General features: G+C 31.5%; 2 long non-coding RNA genes across 3 annotated transcripts; one reads left to right on the top strand and one right to left on the bottom strand.

Moving 5' to 3' along the window:
• Positions 1 to 3,935: 3,935 nt before the first annotated feature.
• On the top strand, positions 3,936 to 7,687 carry LOC114320199 (uncharacterized). Of its 2 annotated transcripts, XR_014335211.1 has the most exons (7): positions 3,943 to 4,610; positions 5,037 to 5,511; positions 6,121 to 6,224; positions 6,347 to 6,575; positions 7,026 to 7,196; positions 7,294 to 7,407; positions 7,512 to 7,667. It is a non-coding gene; the product is annotated as an uncharacterized LOC114320199 (long non-coding RNA). The 2 variants fall into 2 exon arrangements; XR_014335212.1 differs by lacking the exon at positions 6,347 to 6,575 and having other exon boundaries at positions 3,936 to 4,610; positions 7,512 to 7,687.
• Positions 7,688 to 7,764: 77 nt separating this feature from the next.
• Positions 7,765 to 8,327, bottom strand: LOC114320200 (uncharacterized). The gene is made up of 4 exons (XR_003649736.2): positions 8,268 to 8,327; positions 8,092 to 8,184; positions 7,913 to 8,009; positions 7,765 to 7,806 (listed from the first exon to the last, which is right to left on the bottom strand). It is a non-coding gene; the product is annotated as an uncharacterized LOC114320200 (long non-coding RNA).
• Positions 8,328 to 8,728: the final 401 nt, after the last annotated feature.

Here is an 8,728-nt window from a genome sequence, read left to right as displayed (position 1 = left end):
TGTTGTTAATTTTATTTATATATTTATTTCCACACACACAACCACTCGGTTTATAACAGTGCATCCATTTGAGCCCATTTCGGAACCCATTTCAATGATTTGAATATCAAGTTAATTGAATATCATTAACCTTCTTCCACTCACATTTGTATTCAGTTTTATAATTCAAATCACATTATTTATTTATTTTTTAGATACAAATGTAATTTGATGAAATGATTTACGATATCCGAATAACTTGATTTTTTACAAAAATGTTCTACTCATTGTATTCTAAAAAATAAACGGTTTGGATCATCAAAAATGACCTCAAAATGAGCCCATATAGCTACACAACAATGATTGTTGTGCGGGAGATACATCAGTCACCCCATTTCCTTTAGTGCTGTAGAAAGGTTGGGAATATTGCCTCATCTTTATTTTTAATTTAATTTAATTTTTTTAAAAGAATATTTTATATATATATATATTTATATTTAAATTTAATAAGAAATGAAATGAATTGGAGCCTTTAATCACTTGTTAGTGCGGTATTTAACTTTATCTAAGTACACTATAAGACTATAATGAAAAACATGGGCTACAAATTATCACATAAATTTTGAATTTGACATTCAATTGGGCTCGTTTGGAACAGATTCTTTTAGTGGTTTTTCAATTTTTTAGCTAAAATATAAAATAATGTTTAGGGTGATTTTTTAATTTTTTACGAAAAATATGTAAAAAGTAGAGTGAATGGAAAAAAAATCTTTGACTTTTGAATATTTATTGACATTTTAAATTTTTTAATGATTTTTTAATTTTTAAACTATTTTAGCTTGTTGCCAACATGAGAAGACAATTTGGATAGCTAGAATAAAAAAGGGGGGATGAGAAAAGGTTGGGACCCCCACTGGGGAGACCCAGTACCCCCACTGGGTGCTGATTGGCCAGTAATTAATAATTTTTTTTTTTCCCTTCAATCACCACATATGTGTGAGGGTGGTGGATGTAGGGGAAGAGTGGGGGTCTCTATCAAAATTGATAGAAAACTCATTTCCAAGATAGAAATATAATTTTAGTGTCAAAATATAAGAAGGATTAATTATATTTTTGTTCTCAAAATACAATGCATTGTGTCATTTTGTTCTACAATATTTAAATTATGTCAATTTAGTCTCCAATACATAAAAAAGTACTTCAATTTAGTCTATAAAAAATGTTTCAATTTAATCCCTAAAATATTAATACATGTCGTTTAAGTGAAAACTCACTTAAAAATTTGCACTTTTAATCTCCAAATTATGTGATATGTGTCATTTTGATATCCAAAATTACATTATTTACTCTTGACTTTAACAATGGCTATTGACGAAATTTGGCTGATGGGCAAAATTGAAACAGTTTGTATGCATTGAGGATCAAATTGAAAAAGTTTTTATACAATAATGACCAAATTAATATAATTTAAACATTAAAAAATAATACAAAATTCATATTTTAAGGACTAAAAATATAATTAACCCATAGAAGGAATATTTCCCATTACTAGGAATCATAGTCCTAAATGAAAATTTCAATGTCAATGAAACTTACGTGTTTGGGTTGAATAAAATCTAAATTCAAAACTGATAAAAATTTGAAATTGTGGATCCAATCAACTTTTTACTTTTAAATAGTTGACATTTATCTAATAACGTGAGACCACTAAGGATTTCGATAAAATTATGGCTCACTTTAAAAATGTAATTCTTATACTGTGTTTGGTTAGAAAATTTGAAAAAAGATTTAGAAAAAAAAAATGAAAAATGTAAATGAAATGTAAATAAAACATATTTATATTCACATAGTTTCACACACTTTTTTCTCTTTTCCTTGCCAAATCCCTCCCCAAATCCCCAATCAAACACAACTTTAGTGCAGACGATAATCAAAAATTACATTCATATTCTATTCCGTTCAACATTGAATCTTGAAGATCTAGAATCACTTTTTCATTCCAAGTTCTAATTCTTATCATTCAAACATAAATTTCAAATAATTGTTACTTGAAGCAACGAAAAATTTGATACCATAAATAATCCTACCTACCTGCTTAGCAAAGCATACATTATTTTATTTTTTTTATTTTTCTCACTATTTGAGAATTAAAAACTTTGCCATACCGTTTGAATATTGAAATGCATTTATAGATGAACACAAAATTTTATAGTTTTAAAAATTATTAGATTAATAGAATTAAGGGCAAATTACATATACCCCTCTCGAAGTTTAGCAAAATTACAGATACTCCCTTGAAGTTTGAGAAATTACAGATACTCCCCTGAAGATACTATTTGCATAACAAATTAGGGGCAAATTGAAAATATAAATCTCAGGGGGTAATTTGTTATGAAAATATAAACCTCAAGGGGTATTTGTAATTTTTGAAATCTCAGGAGGGTATCTGTAATTTAGCTAAATCTCGAGGGAGGTATATGTAATTTGCCCTAGAATTAAATAAGTTCCAAATTTATTTGAAACAATTTTTGATAATTTATGAAATGGTTGAATCTTGTTGGTTAAAAGACTCTTTTGTTCATAGGCATTTAAATATTTTTAACAAACTAAACAAGATATACAAATTGTAACTCAAGAAAATATCATATTTTTAATTAAATAATTTGAAAAGTTAAATAAACTATATTTAAAATTACAATCAAACAATATTAGTTAACTTTTATAAATAAATAAGGAGAATAAGTAATCAACTAAAAAACAAGGCTAAAAAAACTATTTGTTCTGTACATCCCTATCTTTTTCGCTTTTCTAATGACGATTTTTAGATTATCATGTGTTCACAAGTTTGCTAGTTTTTAATCTTTTTTTATGGTAAACTAACCAATATATCTTCAGAAAAAGGTAATTATTCATTACATCGTGGGCCCAATTTGAGAGGCGTCTGGTACACCCAAAAATAATACTCTTTATGCTTGGGTCTCGTTTGGGAATTTAATTTTTTTTTTAATATAAACTAGCCAATATTGTAAACATAAATTTCAGAATATAAATCTTACATTTTGGATCATTTACCATGTGTATTATCAAGAAATCAAGACAAAATGACATACCTGAATCCATCGATGAACGGTTAAACAGAAGCGTCTGATTGTCAATAAAACCTTGATATTGACTATGTTATTGTCTTCTAATCCTTTCCCCTTTGGTGCCTTATGTTTCTCCTTGAGAGGATTTAGAAAAACAAAACAGTGTTCTTATCTTTTCACCTTAGGAAGGAATAGGGACCATAACCTTTTAAAGGTTGTAATTGGTTTTCATAACTGAAAGGTAATGAAAACCAATAAATTAACCATTATTGGTTTAAAACTGAAAGGTAATGAAAACCAATAAATTAACCATTATTGGTTTAAAACTGAAAGGTAATGAAAACCAACTTTAACCAATATGTTTTAATTTCTATTTCTGCCCCTCATAGAAATAGAAATTATACAACTAGTATCTACACATTAGGTCCATAACACATATACCCTTAAACCTATTAACTAAATTGAATCACTTAAATTGTAGGCTTCTTATAAATGATAACACCACATTTAATTATGTGGTCCCATTAAGACATTATCTAACAAATCTTCATAAAAATGGCATGCTCATGCAAATTTTGTATGAATGGAATTCTTACAATTGTGATGGACAAAAAGGTAATTATCCATTACATCGTGGACCCAATTTGAGAGGCCTGCAGTACACTAAAAATAATACTTTTTACACTTAGGCCTCGTTTGAAAACAGGCTATTTTAGTAATTTTTTGATTTTTTTACTAAAATATAAAGTAAAAAAAATGGTACATTTGGAGTGAACACTACAAGAAAAGTTGCCTATGACGACGTTTGAATCAAAGACGTTTTATGAAACGCCGTGGTATATCTCAATAGCCAACACGTTTTTCAAGGCATGATGCCTGTTGATGGTCTCAATGAGCCATGTCTGTTTTACTTAACAGACACTTAACCCCATTCCAATTACCAAAGTAACACAATCTCTCATGAGCTGCTCCTCTCTCGCGATTAATATCGATCTCTCTCAATAGCTGTTCTTCATTGGACTCGAACTCGATCTTTCTCACTCTAGCTGTTCTTCATCAAATTCTGTGTGTGTGTGTGTGTGTGTGTGTGTTTCACAAATCGTAGATCTGAAATCGAACAAGAAAGTCGATCTAATCTGATCGAAATCCATACTCGATCTGATCTGATCTGATCTCACTTGCATTTTGTTAGATTTGTTCTTGCCCTAGCTTTTCTTCATCGAACCCGAACTTGATCTCTTTCGCAAATTGTAGAGCCGAAATTGAACAAGAAAATCGATCTAATCTCATCAAAATCCGAACTCGATCTAATCTGATCTCTCACACATTTTATTAAATCTGTTGATTAACAAGGTTTCAAGCAAGTCATTTTTATTTTGGTTTTCATTAACAAGTGTTAATAGGTGTTTGATTTCTTTGTAGGTGGCGATAAAGTGTAGAGATCGGTTACATGAACTTGTAAAGGAAGAGATAGAGAAAAAGGATTTGAGTACGGAGGAGTGGAAGATCGCGATGGAGAGTAGCTTCAATCACATGGACAATGAGGTGATTGCATGGAACGACAGATTCATTTTTTGTTCTGTCCAGATTTTTTTCTTTTCTTCCTCTTCTTCTTTGTTCTGTCCAGATTTGTCCTCCTCTTCGATTCATTTTTTTTTTCCAAATTTTTTTATTTTGTTTCTTTACAGCAAACGAAGAACAAAGACAATAATTTTTCATTTTTTTTCCAGATTTCTGTTTTGTCCAGATTTTTTTTTGTTCTGTCCAGATTTCTGTTTCCTCTTTTTTCATTTTTTTTTTCCAGATTTTTGTACTCCTCATTGGCAGCAAACCAAGAACAAATTGATCTTATCCAGATTTGTTTTTCATTCTAGATTTCTGTTTTGTCCAGATTTCTTCTTCCTTTTTCCTGAACTCCATTTTTTTTGCTGATATATATATTTTATTTTTTTATATTTTTTTTCCCTACAGCCACTGGAATTTCATGCAACTTGCGTCTAGAGCCTTTATTTGTAATCATCTTTAAAAAGAAAAAAAGAAAAAAAAGGTAATGTAAAATGACCCCTGTTCTTTGACTTTGCCCTCTTTTTACTGTTGTAGACTGTAGTAGAAACATAAAAATGATATATTTCAAGAAGAAACATAAAATAAAAAAACTGATATATTTTTATATTTCTTGTGTTTAGTGAACATTTGTTAGATTTTTTCATAAATTTTTTCATTGTGTGACTATGACTGCATTGTTAGCTAAGGTTGCGGCCATGGCACTTGCTCAGCACCCAGTTGTGAATACTACATGTAAAGATGGGAAGAGTTTTACTTATAATAGCAGTATAAATATTGCAGTTGCTGTGGCAATTAATGGTGGGTTGATAACCCCTGTTCTTCCAAGGTGGTTTGGTGGAATCCTTTCATGTATTCACATTTCTTCCTCGTAATTGAAAAGGTAAAGTTTTCTCCATAGCATACATAAGAAAAATGTTGCATATAGGGATTTAATTGATTTTTAGTAAACCGCACTAGTTAAGCATAATTAGATTTGGTTTTCTTAAAAGGTTGTTATAGTTTTATACTGAAATGTTATTTATTTTCATGTATTCACATCATTTGCAATAATTTTTGTTCTTTTAGCTTTATATTAAAAGGAGAGATCGACGTAATTATGTCAAAATTGTAGCGTTTGTTGTGTTTTCTCTAAACTTAAGGGGGAGGTCAGTGTACTTTATCCTATTATTGAACATCCTCATAATTTATATCAAACTATCTTGTAGCCCTTGATTTGTCCATTTTCATCTTGTAATTTATCCTATTATTGATTTGTCCATTTTCATCTTGTGCCTTACGATGTTTTACCAATCCATGGCTGTAAGTTTGGCACTGGCAAATTTGGCTAATTTATATGATGACTCAATTACTTGCACTGTTATCCATATAACCTTTGTTTATGTTGTTGAAGAAATTATTTATAATCGGTATTTCTGATATGTTCTAGAGTTTCTTGGCCTCTTGGACCTTTTCATGTATTATATTATTGAACTTTGTTATGTGGCTGCAGGGTGAACCAAGTTTCCATCTATTTGGTTTTATAATGTGTCATGGTGCTACAGCTGCAAGGGCATTAAAGTCTCTGCTTCAAGGCATTTTGCTGTCCTCAGAAGGGTAATTAACTATTTGTCTCTATAACAAAATTGTAAATATTTTGGGTCCTTTATTTTTGTTATAGATTATTTATCTGCTTCCATTATTGAAAACCCACACTATTATCTTAGTTTCTTTTCCAGGGAAAAACTAAATTCTATGAACCTTCTGTTATACATGGCACCAATAGCTGTTTAGTTCTTAATTCCTGCTACATTGTTGATGGAGGAAAACATGGTTGGGATCATAATAGCTCTTGCCAGAGATGATATCAAAATAATCTTTTATTTACTCTTCAATTCTGCCTTGGCATATTGTGTGAACTTGACCAATTTCTTGGTCACCAAACACACCAATGCTCTGACTCTCCAGGTCTGTCCCTTCGTTCTAACATAGCTTCTTTCCTGTTTTAGTTTGGCATCAATGATATCTTAAAAGAACTGGGGACTCTTTATTTGTTATTGAAATATAAAGAAGAGGATTTTTTCTACATGATGATCGAGGATATGATTATTAATTAAGGTTTTAACATAAAAATCATTAAGGAAAAACTGTAAGGTTTAACATTGATAATTCCTTGTAATATGTTAGTTCTTCAATTTGGTCCTACATCTAATTGTTTTCAGAGCATCATTTGTGACATGGTCTTGTGTCATGACATAGAGTTGTGTTTTGCATGGTAAATTCTTTAGAACTGTGAGTACTTTGTTGGAACACTAGCTCCCGTCTTGCCATTTTTCTCCCTGAAGAACATTTTACTAGCATGATGCTTAACTCATAAATCATTCTTTTTGTTGCATGATGCATAACTCAAAATTGCAGGATTGAGGAAAATAAATATATATAAGAACTCATCATCTGTGGGGCACCTCTGTGAGAAAGTATCTAAGCTATACCCAAAACACTAAAAATCGCTGGATGGTTACCAAAAACTGCTCTAATCTGGCTTCTTGTTGAGTATTCAAATCAAGCTTCTTCCTCTATTTTGTCAGGGTATGCCCCCTCCACCCTAGGTTCATGCTTACTCCTGATAGGTTAGTCTTTTGTGATGTCATAATCTTTTCTCTTACGGAAAACATTATTTTGCAAGGTTGAGAAAGAAATAGAAGAGAGAAGAAAGATCTCCTTTCACAAGGTTGGAATATCCGTGGCACCCCCAGTCAGTTTTCAGGACATCGTTGCTTCCCACGGAGACTCTGAAGAGGTTGGTCTTATCCTTTTCCTTTCCTTGAATGAAGAATAGCAGAATGATAGTGTGAGGAAAAACAACTGTGCGTTATTGGTCATAATGTTCAGGATATTGTGCAGGATATTGTGGGGTGTCAGTTGCTTACAGAGGCAGTTAAGAAGGTGCAAATTCAGGTAAATTGGTCATAATGTTCATGCAATTACTCATATTGGCATTTTTTCATTGACAAACTAATTCCCTGCAAGTTTGCATCCTTTTGTTATCTATCCTTTCTCCTTTAGCACTGTAGGTTCTGTGACATAACCGTACACTTTAGATAACTATTGCATTGAATTTATGTACCAGTTTATTTGCTTGAATTTGATTTGTCCCGACCTTCTTTGCATGCTTTTTCTCCCCCAACTTCATGTAAAACTAAGATGAAAGAGGAAAACAGACAAATGAACAAGTCACAGCCATGATTCTTTTCCTTTTCTTTTTTTTTTTAAATAAAAATTAATAAAACAGCATGAGTTCTTGCCTCTTTCCTCCTTTCTGCCCGTTCCTCACTTTTGAAATTGAACACAGCCAAGCTTTGTTTCATGCCTGACTTAGTTGAATTCTCAACCTGCTTGGGCCTGCACAACAGTAACTCTATGTCAAACCTCAGAAGGTCAAAACATCCAAGTAATGAAGCATTGCATATGATGTTTCATAAACCTGTTTGCATTCTGACGTGCTTTAGGAACAAGCTTCTCTGAGGCAGAAGGCTTAGGTTCATGAACAACCTTTTTTGTCTTCAATTCCTTTTCACTGCTAATGAGAAGTATTTTTTAGCAGCATACCCATTGCAGATATAGATTTTGCTTGTGCAGAAATTCGAAAGGAATAAATACCTTCTGTTATCATGAATAACTTTTGACTTTGAACTCTTAGGATCCTGTTAAGAATACCAGCCAATAACATGAGGGAAGAATAAATGAACAATATTCCAAAATAAGGGAATGCTACTTAAAAATATCAATGAAACAAAAACAAAAAAACAAAATGCATAATTGTCATTTTAAGAACATTAACTTGGGCCAGGGCAACATCCTATTGGAACCATTACTTCGGTATATTCTTTGTGCACATCCTGACATGGCTCCCACAACCCCAAATTTGGTTACTTCTTGTACTTTTTTACTTCGGGAGAAACTACTTCATTTATTTTATATTACAGCTTGCAATCCAAATTAACTTGCAATTGTACAAAGTGTGTTTGTCTGTATGAGTGGATAATGACTGACAAATGACATATTTCTTTGTTCTAAATGAACCCAGAACCGCAAGTGCAGCAAATGGCCCAGAAGGACAA

This window comes from Camellia sinensis, chromosome 7, assembly GCF_055761805.1.
Source record: "Camellia sinensis isolate YWXY chromosome 7, ASM5576180v1, whole genome shotgun sequence".
NCBI lineage: Eukaryota > Viridiplantae > Streptophyta > Magnoliopsida > Ericales > Theaceae > Camellia > Camellia sinensis.
This window is presented reverse-complemented; position numbering and strand designations above follow the sequence as displayed.